General features: G+C 40.4%; 11 non-coding genes across 11 annotated transcripts; all 11 read left to right on the forward strand.

The window, feature by feature from the left end:
• Positions 1–869: 869 nt before the first annotated feature.
• Positions 870–941, forward strand: trnac-gca (transfer RNA cysteine (anticodon GCA)). Its single transcript has one exon. It is a non-coding gene; the product is annotated as a tRNA-Cys (tRNA).
• A 1,384-nt stretch (positions 942–2,325) lies between these two features.
• Positions 2,326–2,397, forward strand: trnac-gca (transfer RNA cysteine (anticodon GCA)). The gene has a single exon. It is a non-coding gene; the product is annotated as a tRNA-Cys (tRNA).
• A 1,384-nt stretch (positions 2,398–3,781) lies between these two features.
• Positions 3,782–3,853, forward strand: trnac-gca (transfer RNA cysteine (anticodon GCA)). The gene has a single exon. It is a non-coding gene; the product is annotated as a tRNA-Cys (tRNA).
• A 2,112-nt stretch (positions 3,854–5,965) lies between these two features.
• Positions 5,966–6,037, forward strand: trnac-gca (transfer RNA cysteine (anticodon GCA)). Its single transcript has one exon. It is a non-coding gene; the product is annotated as a tRNA-Cys (tRNA).
• Positions 6,038–6,693: 656 nt separating this feature from the next.
• Positions 6,694–6,765, forward strand: trnac-gca (transfer RNA cysteine (anticodon GCA)). The gene has a single exon. It is a non-coding gene; the product is annotated as a tRNA-Cys (tRNA).
• A 1,384-nt stretch (positions 6,766–8,149) lies between these two features.
• Positions 8,150–8,221, forward strand: trnac-gca (transfer RNA cysteine (anticodon GCA)). Its single transcript has one exon. It is a non-coding gene; the product is annotated as a tRNA-Cys (tRNA).
• Positions 8,222–10,333: 2,112 nt separating this feature from the next.
• Positions 10,334–10,405, forward strand: trnac-gca (transfer RNA cysteine (anticodon GCA)). Its single transcript has one exon. It is a non-coding gene; the product is annotated as a tRNA-Cys (tRNA).
• Positions 10,406–11,789: 1,384 nt separating this feature from the next.
• trnac-gca (transfer RNA cysteine (anticodon GCA)) lies at positions 11,790–11,861 on the forward strand. The gene has a single exon. It is a non-coding gene; the product is annotated as a tRNA-Cys (tRNA).
• Positions 11,862–13,245: 1,384 nt separating this feature from the next.
• trnac-gca (transfer RNA cysteine (anticodon GCA)) lies at positions 13,246–13,317 on the forward strand. The gene has a single exon. It is a non-coding gene; the product is annotated as a tRNA-Cys (tRNA).
• A 1,384-nt stretch (positions 13,318–14,701) lies between these two features.
• trnac-gca (transfer RNA cysteine (anticodon GCA)) lies at positions 14,702–14,773 on the forward strand. Its single transcript has one exon. It is a non-coding gene; the product is annotated as a tRNA-Cys (tRNA).
• Positions 14,774–16,157: 1,384 nt separating this feature from the next.
• On the forward strand, positions 16,158–16,229 carry trnac-gca (transfer RNA cysteine (anticodon GCA)). The gene has a single exon. It is a non-coding gene; the product is annotated as a tRNA-Cys (tRNA).
• Positions 16,230–16,531: the final 302 nt, after the last annotated feature.

Raw genomic sequence — 16,531 nt, forward strand, 5'->3', positions numbered from 1 at the left:
AGCATTTTTACTGTTACTCAAAGCATTCCTTTAGATTGTCACCTTCCAATATCTCCTGTAAGCTCCACATCAGGTATCTTGTGAGCTTGTGTTTTTCCTGCTCATGTGCTCACATTGAGGTTGCAAATCACACTTCCCGCTGGGGGTATAGCTCAGTGGTAGATCATTTGACTGCAGATCAAGAGGTCCCCAGTTCAACTCTGGGTGCCCCCTAGTGGCATCTGGAAGTGTTTGCTTTACCCTGTTTGTTGTGATACTATGCAATTCTTGCCTTTTAAACATTTCGTATATGACCTTTTCAAGCAGTCCAATTCATTTTCAGTCAGATATCTTACGACATTGTTCTGTCTCAATCATCACTCATTAAAGGCTGCTGATTTCATTCCCAAACATATATCTTGTAATACTGGTGAATCTCATCATTACAGCATTTGAGGACGCTCATGATATCTAAATTTAACGACGCATGTGATTGGAATTCAAGTTATTACCACTTCTTCTCTAAATGGTCCTCATCGCAAACTTGAAAGACCTTCTGGCTGCTTGCAATTTCAACATGCACATGATATTTTGCTCATAGAGTGCACCCCTTGAACAAGTCTAAAAATATGTCATATGGATGGTGCCATTTCATAATATCATCCAGCAGTCACTGCTCAGGAAGTGCCAATTTGTTTAAAAATGGATTCCTGAGAATAGCATTTGTTCAGGATTTACGCCACTGGGGGAGCATTTTTACTGTTACTCAAAGCATTCCTTTAGATTGTCACCTTCCAAAATCTCCTCTAAGCTCCACATCAGGTATCTTGTGAGCTTGTGTTTTTCCTGCTCATGTGCTCACATTGAGGTTGCAAATCCCACTTCCTGCTGGGGGTATAGCTCAGTGGTAGAGCATTTGACTGCAGATCAAGAGGTCCCCAGTTCAACTCTGGGTGCCCCCTAGTGGCATCTGGAAGTGTTTGCTTTACCCTGTTTGTTGTGATACTATGCAATTCTTGCATTTTAAACATTTCGTATATGACCTTTTCAAGCAGTCCAATTCATTTTCAGTCAGATATCTTACGACATTGTTCTGTCTCCATCATCACTCATTAAAGGCTGCTGATTTCATTCCCAAACATATATCTTTTAATACTGGTGAATCTCATCATTACAGCATTTGAGGACGCTCATGATATCTCAATTTAACGATGCATTTGATTGGAATTCAAGTGATTACCACTTCTTCTCTAAATGGTCCTCATCGCAAACTTGAAAGACCTTCTGGCTGCTTGCAATTTCAACATGCACATGATATTTTGCTCATAGAGTGCACCCTTTGAACAAGTCCAAAAATATGTCATATGGATGGTGCCATTTCATAATATCATCCAGCAGTCACTGCTCAGGAAGTGCCAATGTGTTTTAAAATGGATTCCTGAGAAAAGCATTTGTTCAGGATTTACGCCACTGGGCGAGCATTTTTACTGTTACTCAAAGCATTCCTTTAGATTGTCACCTTCCAATATCTCCTGTAAGCTCCACATCAGGTATCTTGTGAGCTTGTGTTTTTCCTGCTCATGTGCTCACATTGAGGTTGCAAATCACACTTCCCGCTGGGGGTATAGCTCAGTGGTAGATCATTTGACTGCAGATCAAGAGGTCCCCAGTTCAACTCTGGGTGCCCCCTAGTGGCATCTGGAAGTGTTTGCTTTACCCTGTTTGTTGTGATACTATGCAATTCTTGCCTTTTAAACATTTCGTATATGACCTTTTCAAGCAGTCCAATTCATTTTCAGTCAGATATCTTACGACATTGTTCTGTCTCAATCATCACTCATTAAAGGCTGCTGATTTCATTCCCAAACATATATCTTGTAATACTGGTGAATCTCATCATTACAGCATTTGAGGACGCTCATGATATCTAAATTTAACGACGCATGTGATTGGAATTCAAGTTATTACCACTTCTTCTCTAAATGGTCCTCATCGCAAACTTGAAAGACCTTCTGGCTGCTTGCAATTTCAACATGCACATGATATTTTGCTCATAGAGTGCACCCCTTGAACAAGTCTAAAAATATGTCATATGGATGGTGCCATTTCATAATATCATCCAGCAGTCACTGCTCAGGAAGTGCCAATTTGTTTAAAAATGGATTCCTGAGAATAGCATTTGTTCAGGATTTACGCCACTGGGCGAGCATTTTTACTGTTACTCAAAGCATTTCTTTAGATTGTCACCTTCCAATATCTCCTGTAAGCTCCACATCAGGTATCTTGTGAGCTTGTGTTTTTCCTGCTCATGTGCTCACATTGAGGTTGCAAATCACACTTCCTGCTGGGGGTATAGCTCAGTGGTAGAGCATTTGACTGCAGATCAAGAGGTCCCCAGTTCAACTCTGGGTGCCCCCTAGTGGCATCTGGAAGTGTTTGCTTTACCCTGTTTGTTGTGATACTATGCAATTCTTGCCTTTTAAACATTTCGTATATGACCTTTTCAAGCAGTCCAATTCATTTTCAGTCAGATATCTTACGACATTGTTCTGTCTCAATCTTCACTCATTAAAGGCTGCTGATTTCATTCCCAAACATATATCTTGTAATACTGGTGAATCTCATCATTACAGCATTTGAGGACGCTCATGATACCTCAATTTAACGACGCATGTGATTGGAATTCAAGTTATAACCACTTCTTCTCTAAATGGTCCTCATCGCAAACTTGAAAGACCTTCTGGCTGCTTGCAATTTCAACATGCACATGATATTTTGCTCATAGAGTGCACCCCTTGAACAAGTCTAAAAATATGTCATATGGATGGTGCCATTTCATAATATCATCCAGCAGTCACTGCTCAGGAAGTGCCAATGTGTTTAAAAATGGATTCCTGAGAAAAGCATTTGTTCAGGATTTACGCAACTGGGCGAACATTTTTACTGTTACTCAAAGCATTCCTTTAGATTGTCACCTTCCAAAATCTCCTGTAAGCTCCACATCAGGTATCTTGTGAGCTTGTGTTTTTCCTGCTCATGTGCTCACATTGAGGTTGCAAATCACACTTCCTGCTGGGGGTAAAGCTCAGTGGTAGAGCATTTGACTGCAGATCAAGAGGTCCCCAGTTCAACTCTGGGTGCCCCCTAGTGGCATCTGGAAGTGTTTGCTTTACCCTGTTTGTTGTGATACTATGCAATTCTTGCCTTTTAAACATTTCGTATATGACCTTTTCAAGCAGTCCAATTCATTTTCAGTCAGATATCTTACGACATTGTTCTCTCTCAATCATCACTCATTAAAGGCTGCTGATTTCATTCCCAAACATATATCTTGTAATACTGGTGAATCTCATCATTACAGCATTTGAGGACGCTCATGATATCTAAATTTAACGACGCATGTGATTGGAATTCAAGTTATTACCACTTCTTCTCTAAATGGTCCTCATCGCAAACTTGAAAGACCTTCTGGCTGCTTGCAATTTCAACATGCACATGATATTTTGCTCATAGAGTGCACCCCTTGAACAAGTCTAAAAATATGTCATATGGATGGTGCCATTTCATAATATCATCCAGCAGTCACTGCTCAGGAAGTGCCAATTTGTTTAAAAATGGATTCCTGAGAAAAGCATTTGTTCAGGATTTACGCCACTGGGCGAGCATTTTTACTGTTACTCAAAGCATTCCTTTAGATTGTCACCTTCCAAAATCTCCTCTAAGCTCCACATCAGGTATCTTGTGAGCTTGTGTTTTTCCTGCTCATGTGCTCACATTGAGGTTGCAAATCCCACTTCCTGCTGGGGGTATAGCTCAGTGGTAGAGCATTTGACTGCAGATCAAGAGGTCCCCAGTTCAACTCTGGGTGCCCCCTAGTGGCATCTGGAAGTGTTTGCTTTACCCTGTTTGTTGTGATACTATGCAATTCTTGCATTTTAAACATTTCGTATATGACCTTTTCAAGCAGTCCAATTCATTTTCAGTCAGATATCTTACGACATTGTTCTGTCTCCATCATCACTCATTAAAGGCTGCTGATTTCATTCCCAAACATATATCTTTTAATACTGGTGAATCTCATCATTACAGCATTTGAGGACGCTCATGATATCTCAATTTAACGATGCATTTGATTGGAATTCAAGTGATTACCACTTCTTCTCTAAATGGTCCTCATCGCAAACTTGAAAGACCTTCTGGCTGCTTGCAATTTCAACATGCACATGATATTTTGCTCATAGAGTGCACCCTTTGAACAAGTCCAAAAATATGTCATATGGATGGTGCCATTTCATAATATCATCCAGCAGTCACTGCTCAGGAAGTGCCAATGTGTTTTAAAATGGATTCCTGAGAAAAGCATTTGTTCAGGATTTACGCCACTGGGCGAGCATTTTTACTGTTACTCAAAGCATTCCTTTAGATTGTCACCTTCCAATATCTCCTGTAAGCTCCACATCAGGTATCTTGTGAGCTTGTGTTTTTCCTGCTCATGTGCTCACATTGAGGTTGCAAATCACACTTCCCGCTGGGGGTATAGCTCAGTGGTAGATCATTTGACTGCAGATCAAGAGGTCCCCAGTTCAACTCTGGGTGCCCCCTAGTGGCATCTGGAAGTGTTTGCTTTACCCTGTTTGTTGTGATACTATGCAATTCTTGCCTTTTAAACATTTCGTATATGACCTTTTCAAGCAGTCCAATTCATTTTCAGTCAGATATCTTACGACATTGTTCTGTCTCAATCATCACTCATTAAAGGCTGCTGATTTCATTCCCAAACATATATCTTGTAATACTGGTGAATCTCATCATTACAGCATTTGAGGACGCTCATGATATCTAAATTTAACGACGCATGTGATTGGAATTCAAGTTATTACCACTTCTTCTCTAAATGGTCCTCATCGCAAACTTGAAAGACCTTCTGGCTGCTTGCAATTTCAACATGCACATGATATTTTGCTCATAGAGTGCACCCCTTGAACAAGTCTAAAAATATGTCATATGGATGGTGCCATTTCATAATATCATCCAGCAGTCACTGCTCAGGAAGTGCCAATTTGTTTAAAAATGGATTCCTGAGAATAGCATTTGTTCAGGATTTACGCCACTGGGCGAGCATTTTTACTGTTACTCAAAGCATTTCTTTAGATTGTCACCTTCCAATATCTCCTGTAAGCTCCACATCAGGTATCTTGTGAGCTTGTGTTTTTCCTGCTCATGTGCTCACATTGAGGTTGCAAATCACACTTCCTGCTGGGGGTATAGCTCAGTGGTAGATCATTTGACTGCAGATCAAGAGGTCCCCAGTTCAACTCTGGGTGCCCCCTAGTGGCATCTGGAAGTGTTTGCTTTACCCTGTTTGTTGTGATACTATGCAATTCTTGCCTTTTAAACATTTCGTATATGACCTTTTCAAGCAATCCAATTCATTTTCAGTCAGATATCTTACGACATTGTTCTGTCTCAATCATCACTCATTAAAGGCTGCTGATTTCATTCCCAAACATATATCTTGTAATACTGGTGAATCTCATCATTACAGCATTTGAGGACGCTCATGATACCTCAATTTAACGACGCATGTGATTGGAATTCAAGTTATAACCACTTCTTCTCTAAATGGTCCTCATCGCAAACTTGAAAGACCTTCTGGCTGCTTGCAATTTCAACATGCACATGATATTTTGCTCATAGAGTGCACCCCTTGAACAAGTCTAAAAATATGTCATATGGATGGTGCCATTTCATAATATCATCCAGCAGTCACTGCTCAGGAAGTGCCAATGTGTTTAAAAATGGATTCCTGAGAAAAGCATTTGTTCAGGATTTACGCAACTGGGCGAACATTTTTACTGTTACTCAAAGCATTCCTTTAGATTGTCACCTTCCAAAATCTCCTGTAAGCTCCACATCAGGTATCTTGTGAGCTTGTGTTTTTCCTGCTCATGTGCTCACATTGAGGTTGCAAATCACACTTCCTGCTGGGGGTATAGCTCAGTGGTAGAGCATTTGACTGCAGATCAAGAGGTCCCCAGTTCAACTCTGGGTGCCCCTTAGTGGCATCTGGAAGTGTTTGCTTTACCCTGTTTGTTGTGATACTATGCAATTCTTGCCTTTTAAACATTTTGTATATGACCTTTTCAAGCAGTCCAATTCATTTTCAGTCAGATATCTTACGACATTGTTCTCTCTCAATCATCACTCATTAAAGGCTGCTGATTTCATTCCCAAACATTTATCTTGTAATACTGGTGAATCTCATCATTACAGCATTTGAGGACGCTCATGATATCTCAATTTAACGACGCATGTGATTGGAATTCAAGTGATTACCACTTCTTCTCTAAATGGTCCTCATCGCAAACTTGAAAGACCTTCTGGCTGCTTGCAATTTCAACATGCACATGATATTTTGCTCATAGAGTGCACCCCTTGAACAAGTCTAAAAATATGTCATATGGATGGTGCCATTTCATAATATCATCCAGCAGTCACTGCTCAGGAAGTGCCAATGTGTTTAAAAATGGATTCCTGAGAAAAGCATTTGTTCAGGATTTACGCAACTGGGCGAACATTTTTACTGTTACTCAAAGCATTCCTTTAGATTGTCACCTTCCAAAATCTCCTGTAAGCTCCACATCAGGTATCTTGTGAGCTTGTGTTTTTCCTGCTCATGTGCTCACATTGAGGTTGCAAATCACACTTCCTGCTGGGGGTATAGCTCAGTGGTAGAGCATTTGACTGCAGATCAAGAGGTCCCCAGTTCAACTCTGGGTGCCCCCTAGTGGCATCTGGAAGTGTTTGCTTTACCCTGTTTGTTGTGATACTATGCAATTCTTGCCTTTTAAACATTTTGTATATGACCTTTTCAAGCAGTCCAATTCATTTTCAGTCAGATATCTTACGACATTGTTCTCTCTCAATCATCACTCATTAAAGGCTGCTGATTTCATTCCCAAACATTTATCTTGTAATACTGGTGAATCTCATCATTACAGCATTTGAGGACGCTCATGATATCTCAATTTAACGACGCATGTGATTGGAATTCAAGTGATTACCACTTCTTCTCTAAATGGTCCTCATCGCAAACTTGAAAGACCTTCTGGCTGCTTGCAATTTCAACATGCACATGATATTTTGCTCATAGAGTGCACCCTTTGAACAAGTCTAAAAACATGTCATATGGATGGTGCCATTTCATAATATCATCCAGCAGTCACTGCTCAGGAAGTGCCAATGTGTTTAAAAATGGATTCCTGAGAAAAGCATTTGTTCAGGATTTACGCCACTGGGCGAGCATTTTTACTGTTACTCAAATCATTCCTTTAGATTGTCACCTTCCAAAATCTCCTGTAAGCTCCACATCAGGTATCTTGTGAGCTTGTGTTATTCCTGCTCATGTGCTCACATTGAGGTTGCAAATCACACTTCCTGCTGGGGGTATAGCTCAGTGGTAGATCATTTGACTGCAGATCAAGAGGTCCCCAGTTCAACTCTGGGTGCCCCCTAGTGGCATCTGGAAGTGTTTGCTTTACCCTGTTTGTTGTGATACTATGCAATTCTTGCCTTTTAAACATTTCGTATATGACCTTTTCAAGCAGTCCAATTCATTTTCAGTCAGATATCTTACGACATTGTTCTGTCTCAATCATCACTCATTAAAGGCTGCTGATTTCATTCCCAAACATATATCTTGTAATACTGGTGAATCTCATCATTACAGCATTTGAGGACGCTCATGATACCTCAATTTAACGACGCATGTGATTGGAATTCAAGTTATAACCACTTCTTCTCTAAATGGTCCTCATCGCAAACTTGAAAGACCTTCTGGCTGCTTGCAATTTCAACATGCACATGATATTTTGCTCATAGAGTGCACCCCTTGAACAAGTCTAAAAATATGTCATATGGATGGTGCCATTTCATAATATCATCCAGCAGTCACTGCTCAGGAAGTGCCAATGTGTTTAAAAATGGATTCCTGAGAAAAGCATTTGTTCAGGATTTACGCAACTGGGCGAACATTTTTACTGTTACTCAAAGCATTCCTTTAGATTGTCACCTTCCAAAATCTCCTGTAAGCTCCACATCAGGTATCTTGTGAGCTTGTGTTTTTCCTGCTCATGTGCTCACATTGAGGTTGCAAATCACACTTCCTGCTGGGGGTATAGCTCAGTGGTAGAGCATTTGACTGCAGATCAAGAGGTCCCCAGTTCAACTCTGGGTGCCCCCTAGTGGCATCTGGAAGTGTTTGCTTTACCCTGTTTGTTGTGATACTATGCAATTCTTGCCTTTTAAACATTTTGTATATGACCTTTTCAAGCAGTCCAATTCATTTTCAGTCAGATATCTTACGACATTGTTCTCTCTCAATCATCACTCATTAAAGGCTGCTGATTTCATTCCCAAACATTTATCTTGTAATACTGGTGAATCTCATCATTACAGCATTTGAGGACGCTCATGATATCTCAATTTAACGACGCATGTGATTGGAATTCAAGTGATTACCACTTCTTCTCTAAATGGTCCTCATCGCAAACTTGAAAGACCTTCTGGCTGCTTGCAATTTCAACATGCACATGATATTTTGCTCATAGAGTGCACCCTTTGAACAAGTCTAAAAACATGTCATATGGATGGTGCCATTTCATAATATCATCCAGCAGTCACTGCTCAGGAAGTGCCAATGTGTTTAAAAATGGATTCCTGAGAAAAGCATTTGTTCAGGATTTACGCCACTGGGCGAGCATTTTTACTGTTACTCAAATCATTCCTTTAGATTGTCACCTTCCAAAATCTCCTGTAAGCTCCACATCAGGTATCTTGTGAGCTTGTGTTTTTCCTGCTCATGTGCTCACATTGAGGTTGCAAATCACACTTCCTGCTGGGGGTAAAGCTCAGTGGTAGAGCATTTGACTGCAGATCAAGAGGTCCCCAGTTCAACTCTGGGTGCCCCCTAGTGGCATCTGGAAGTGTTTGCTTTACCCTGTTTGTTGTGATACTATGCAATTCTTGCCTTTTAAACATTTCGTATATGACCTTTTCAAGCAGTCCAATTCATTTTCAGTCAGATATCTTACGACATTGTTCTGTCTCAATCTTCACTCATTAAAGGCTGCTGATTTCATTCCCAAACATATATCTTGTAATACTGGTGAATCTCATCATTACAGCATTTGAGGACGCTCATGATACCTCAATTTAACGACGCATGTGATTGGAATTCAAGTTATAACCACTTCTTCTCTAAATGGTCCTCATCGCAAACTTGAAAGACCTTCTGGCTGCTTGCAATTTCAACATGCACATGATATTTTGCTCATAGAGTGCACCCCTTGAACAAGTCTAAAAATATGTCATATGGATGGTGCCATTTCATAATATCATCCAGCAGTCACTGCTCAGGAAGTGCCAATGTGTTTAAAAATGGATTCCTGAGAAAAGCATTTGTTCAGGATTTACGCAACTGGGCGAACATTTTTACTGTTACTCAAAGCATTCCTTTAGATTGTCACCTTCCAAAATCTCCTGTAAGCTCCACATCAGGTATCTTGTGAGCTTGTGTTTTTCCTGCTCATGTGCTCACATTGAGGTTGCAAATCACACTTCCTGCTGGGGGTAAAGCTCAGTGGTAGAGCATTTGACTGCAGATCAAGAGGTCCCCAGTTCAACTCTGGGTGCCCCCTAGTGGCATCTGGAAGTGTTTGCTTTACCCTGTTTGTTGTGATACTATGCAATTCTTGCCTTTTAAACATTTCGTATATGACCTTTTCAAGCAGTCCAATTCATTTTCAGTCAGATATCTTACGACATTGTTCTCTCTCAATCATCACTCATTAAAGGCTGCTGATTTCATTCCCAAACATATATCTTGTAATACTGGTGAATCTCATCATTACAGCATTTGAGGACGCTCATGATATCTAAATTTAACGACGCATGTGATTGGAATTCAAGTTATTACCACTTCTTCTCTAAATGGTCCTCATCGCAAACTTGAAAGACCTTCTGGCTGCTTGCAATTTCAACATGCACATGATATTTTGCTCATAGAGTGCACCCCTTGAACAAGTCTAAAAATATGTCATATGGATGGTGCCATTTCATAATATCATCCAGCAGTCACTGCTCAGGAAGTGCCAATTTGTTTAAAAATGGATTCCTGAGAAAAGCATTTGTTCAGGATTTACGCCACTGGGCGAGCATTTTTACTGTTACTCAAAGCATTCCTTTAGATTGTCACCTTCCAAAATCTCCTCTAAGCTCCACATCAGGTATCTTGTGAGCTTGTGTTTTTCCTGCTCATGTGCTCACATTGAGGTTGCAAATCCCACTTCCTGCTGGGGGTATAGCTCAGTGGTAGAGCATTTGACTGCAGATCAAGAGGTCCCCAGTTCAACTCTGGGTGCCCCCTAGTGGCATCTGGAAGTGTTTGCTTTACCCTGTTTGTTGTGATACTATGCAATTCTTGCATTTTAAACATTTCGTATATGACCTTTTCAAGCAGTCCAATTCATTTTCAGTCAGATATCTTACGACATTGTTCTGTCTCCATCATCACTCATTAAAGGCTGCTGATTTCATTCCCAAACATATATCTTTTAATACTGGTGAATCTCATCATTACAGCATTTGAGGACGCTCATGATATCTCAATTTAACGATGCATTTGATTGGAATTCAAGTGATTACCACTTCTTCTCTAAATGGTCCTCATCGCAAACTTGAAAGACCTTCTGGCTGCTTGCAATTTCAACATGCACATGATATTTTGCTCATAGAGTGCACCTCTTGAACAAGTCTAAAAATATGTCATATGGATGGTGCCATTTCATAATATCATCCAGCAGTCACTGCTCAGGAAGTGCCAATTTGTTTAAAAATGGATTCCTGAGAATAGCATTTGTTCAGGATTTACGCCACTGGGCGAGCATTTTTACTGTTACTCAAAGCATTTCTTTAGATTGTCACCTTCCAATATCTCCTGTAAGCTCCACATCAGGTATCTTGTGAGCTTGTGTTTTTCCTGCTCATGTGCTCACATTGAGGTTGCAAATCACACTTCCTGCTGGGGGTATAGCTCAGTGGTAGATCATTTGACTGCAGATCAAGAGGTCCCCAGTTCAACTCTGGGTGCCCCCTAGTGGCATCTGGAAGTGTTTGCTTTACCCTGTTTGTTGTGATACTATGCAATTCTTGCCTTTTAAACATTTCGTATATGACCTTTTCAAGCAGTCCAATTCATTTTCAGTCAGATATCTTACGACATTGTTCTGTCTCAATCATCACTCATTAAAGGCTGCTGATTTCATTCCCAAACATATATCTTGTAATACTGGTGAATCTCATCATTACAGCATTTGAGGACGCTCATGATACCTCAATTTAACGACGCATGTGATTGGAATTCAAGTTATAACCACTTCTTCTCTAAATGGTCCTCATCGCAAACTTGAAAGACCTTCTGGCTGCTTGCAATTTCAACATGCACATGATATTTTGCTCATAGAGTGCACCCCTTGAACAAGTCTAAAAATATGTCATATGGATGGTGCCATTTCATAATATCATCCAGCAGTCACTGCTCAGGAAGTGCCAATGTGTTTAAAAATGGATTCCTGAGAAAAGCATTTGTTCAGGATTTACGCAACTGGGCGAACATTTTTACTGTTACTCAAAGCATTCCTTTAGATTGTCACCTTCCAAAATCTCCTGTAAGCTCCACATCAGGTATCTTGTGAGCTTGTGTTTTTCCTGCTCATGTGCTCACATTGAGGTTGCAAATCACACTTCCTGCTGGGGGTATAGCTCAGTGGTAGAGCATTTGACTGCAGATCAAGAGGTCCCCAGTTCAACTCTGGGTGCCCCTTAGTGGCATCTGGAAGTGTTTGCTTTACCCTGTTTGTTGTGATACTATGCAATTCTTGCCTTTTAAACATTTTGTATATGACCTTTTCAAGCAGTCCAATTCATTTTCAGTCAGATATCTTACGACATTGTTCTCTCTCAATCATCACTCATTAAAGGCTGCTGATTTCATTCCCAAACATTTATCTTGTAATACTGGTGAATCTCATCATTACAGCATTTGAGGACGCTCATGATATCTCAATTTAACGACGCATGTGATTGGAATTCAAGTGATTACCACTTCTTCTCTAAATGGTCCTCATCGCAAACTTGAAAGACCTTCTGGCTGCTTGCAATTTCAACATGCACATGATATTTTGCTCATAGAGTGCACCCTTTGAACAAGTCTAAAAACATGTCATATGGATGGTGCCATTTCATAATATCATCCAGCAGTCACTGCTCAGGAAGTGCCAATGTGTTTAAAAATGGATTCCTGAGAAAAGCATTTGTTCAGGATTTACGCCACTGGGCGAGCATTTTTACTGTTACTCAAATCATTCCTTTAGATTGTCACCTTCCAAAATCTCCTGTAAGCTCCACATCAGGTATCTTGTGAGCTTGTGTTTTTCCTGCTCATGTGCTCACATTGAGGTTGCAAATCACACTTCCTGCTGGGGGTATAGCTCAGTGGTAGATCATTTGACTGCAGATCAAGAGGTCCCCAGTTCAACTCTAGGTGCCCCCTAGTGGCATCTGGAAGTGTTTGCTTTACCCTGTTTGTTGTGATACTATGCAATTCTTGCCTTTTAAACATTTCGTATATGACCTTTTCAAGCAGTCCAATTCATTTTCAGTCAGATATCTTACGACATTGTTCACTCTCAATCATCACTCATTAAAGGCTGCTGAATTCATTCCCAAACATATATCTTGTAATACTGGTGAATCTCATCATTACAGCATTTGAGGACGCTCATGATATCTCAATTTAACAACGCATGTGATTGGAATTCAAGTGATTACCACTTCTTCTCTAAATGGTCCTCATCGCAAACTTGAAAGACCTTCTGGCTGCTTGCAATTTCAACATGCACATGATATTTTGCTCATAGAGTGCACCCCTTGAACAAGTCTAAAAATATGTCATATGGATGGTGCCATTTCATAATATCATCCAGCAGTCACTGCTCAGGAAGTGCCAATGTGTTTAAAAATGGATTCCTGAGAAAAGCATTTGTTCAGGATTTACGCAACTGGGCGAACATTTTTACTGTTACTCAAAGCATTCCTTTAGATTGTCACCTTCCAAAATCTCCTGTAAGCTCCACATCAGGTATCTTGTGAGCTTGTGTTTTTCCTGCTCATGTGCTCACATTGAGGTTGCAAATCACACTTCCTGCTGGGGGTATAGCTCAGTGGTAGAGCATTTGACTGCAGATCAAGAGGTCCCCAGTTCAACTCTGGGTGCCCCCTAGTGGCATCTGGAAGTGTTTGCTTTACCCTGTTTGTTGTGATACTATGCAATTCTTGCCTTTTAAACATTTTGTATATGACCTTTTCAAGCAGTCCAATTCATTTTCAGTCAGATATCTTACGACATTGTTCTCTCTCAATCATCACTCATTAAAGGCTGCTGATTTCATTCCCAAACATTTATCTTGTAATACTGGTGAATCTCATCATTACAGCATTTGAGGACGCTCATGATATCTCAATTTAACGACGCATGTGATTGGAATTCAAGTGATTACCACTTCTTCTCTAAATGGTCCTCATCGCAAACTTGAAAGACCTTCTGGCTGCTTGCAATTTCAACATGCACATGATATTTTGCTCATAGAGTGCACCCTTTGAACAAGTCTAAAAACATGTCATATGGATGGTGCCATTTCATAATATCATCCAGCAGTCACTGCTCAGGAAGTGCCAATGTGTTTAAAAATGGATTCCTGAGAAAAGCATTTGTTCAGGATTTACGCCACTGGGCGAGCATTTTTACTGTTACTCAAATCATTCCTTTAGATTGTCACCTTCCAAAATCTCCTGTAAGCTCCACATCAGGTATCTTGTGAGCTTGTGTTATTCCTGCTCATGTGCTCACATTGAGGTTGCAAATCACACTTCCTGCTGGGGGTATAGCTCAGTGGTAGATCATTTGACTGCAGATCAAGAGGTCCCCAGTTCAACTCTGGGTGCCCCCTAGTGGCATCTGGAAGTGTTTGCTTTACCCTGTTTGTTGTGATACTATGCAATTCTTGCCTTTTAAACATTTCGTATATGACCTTTTCAAGCAGTCCAATTCATTTTCAGTCAGATATCTTACGACATTGTTCTGTCTCAATCATCACTCATTAAAGGCTGCTGATTTCATTCCCAAACATATATCTTGTAATACTGGTGAATCTCATCATTACAGCATTTGAGGACGCTCATGATACCTCAATTTAACGACGCATGTGATTGGAATTCAAGTTATAACCACTTCTTCTCTAAATGGTCCTCATCGCAAACTTGAAAGACCTTCTGGCTGCTTGCAATTTCAACATGCACATGATATTTTGCTCATAGAGTGCACCCCTTGAACAAGTCTAAAAATATGTCATATGGATGGTGCCATTTCATAATATCATCCAGCAGTCACTGCTCAGGAAGTGCCAATGTGTTTAAAAATGGATTCCTGAGAAAAGCATTTGTTCAGGATTTACGCAACTGGGCGAACATTTTTACTGTTACTCAAAGCATTCCTTTAGATTGTCACCTTCCAAAATCTCCTGTAAGCTCCACATCAGGTATCTTGTGAGCTTGTGTTTTTCCTGCTCATGTGCTCACATTGAGGTTGCAAATCACACTTCCTGCTGGGGGTATAGCTCAGTGGTAGAGCATTTGACTGCAGATCAAGAGGTCCCCAGTTCAACTCTGGGTGCCCCCTAGTGGCATCTGGAAGTGTTTGCTTTACCCTGTTTGTTGTGATACTATGCAATTCTTGCCTTTTAAACATTTTGTATATGACCTTTTCAAGCAGTCCAATTCATTTTCAGTCAGATATCTTACGACATTGTTCTCTCTCAATCATCACTCATTAAAGGCTGCTGATTTCATTCCCAAACATTTATCTTGTAATACTGGTGAATCTCATCATTACAGCATTTGAGGACGCTCATGATATCTCAATTTAACGACGCATGTGATTGGAATTCAAGTGATTACCACTTCTTCTCTAAATGGTCCTCATCGCAAACTTGAAAGACCTTCTGGCTGCTTGCAATTTCAACATGCACATGATATTTTGCTCATAGAGTGCACCCTTTGAACAAGTCTAAAAACATGTCATATGGATGGTGCCATTTCATAATATCATCCAGCAGTCACTGCTCAGGAAGTGCCAATGTGTTTAAAAATGGATTCCTGAGAAAAGCATTTGTTCAGGATTTACGCCACTGGGCGAGCATTTTTACTGTTACTCAAATCATTCCTTTAGATTGTCACCTTCCAAAATCTCCTGTAAGCTCCACATCAGGTATCTTGTGAGCTTGTGTTTTTCCTGCTCATGTGCTCACATTGAGGTTGCAAATCACACTTCCTGCTGGGGGTAAAGCTCAGTGGTAGAGCATTTGACTGCAGATCAAGAGGTCCCCAGTTCAACTCTGGGTGCCCCCTAGTGGCATCTGGAAGTGTTTGCTTTACCCTGTTTGTTGTGATACTATGCAATTCTTGCCTTTTAAACATTTCGTATATGACCTTTTCAAGCAGTCCAATTCATTTTCAGTCAGATATCTTACGACATTGTTCTCTCTCAATCATCACTCATTAAAGGCTGCTGATTTCATTCCCAAACATATATCTTGTAATACTGGTGAATCTCATCATTACAGCATTTGAGGACGCTCATGATATCTAAATTTAACGACGCATGTGATTGGAATTCAAGTTATTACCACTTCTTCTCTAAATGGTCCTCATCGCAAACTTGAAAGACCTTCTGGCTGCTTGCAATTTCAACATGCACATGATATTTTGCTCATAGAGTGCACCCCTTGAACAAGTCTAAAAATATGTCATATGGATGGTGCCATTTCATAATATCATCCAGCAGTCACTGCTCAGGAAGTGCCAATTTGTTTAAAAATGGATTCCTGAGAAAAGCATTTGTTCAGGATTTACGCCACTGGGCGAGCATTTTTACTGTTACTCAAAGCATTCCTTTAGATTGTCACCTTCCAAAATCTCCTCTAAGCTCCACATCAGGTATCTTGTGAGCTTGTGTTTTTCCTGCTCATGTGCTCACATTGAGGTTGCAAATCCCACTTCCTGCTGGGGGTATAGCTCAGTGGTAGAGCATTTGACTGCAGATCAAGAGGTCCCCAGTTCAACTCTGGGTGCCCCCTAGTGGCATCTGGAAGTGTTTGCTTTACCCTGTTTGTTGTGATACTATGCAATTCTTGCATTTTAAACATTTCGTATATGACCTTTTCAAGCAGTCCAATTCATTTTCAGTCAGATATCTTACGACATTGTTCTGTCTCCATCATCACTCATTAAAGGCTGCTGATTTCATTCCCAAACATATATCTTTTAATACTGGTGAATCTCATCATTACAGCATTTGAGGACGCTCATGATATCTCAATTTAACGATGCATTTGATTGGAATTCAAGTGATTACCACTTCTTCTCTAAATGGTCCTCA

The sequence above is a fragment of the Brachyhypopomus gauderio genome, chromosome 6 (genome assembly GCF_052324685.1).
Source record: "Brachyhypopomus gauderio isolate BG-103 chromosome 6, BGAUD_0.2, whole genome shotgun sequence".
NCBI lineage: Eukaryota > Metazoa > Chordata > Actinopteri > Gymnotiformes > Hypopomidae > Brachyhypopomus > Brachyhypopomus gauderio.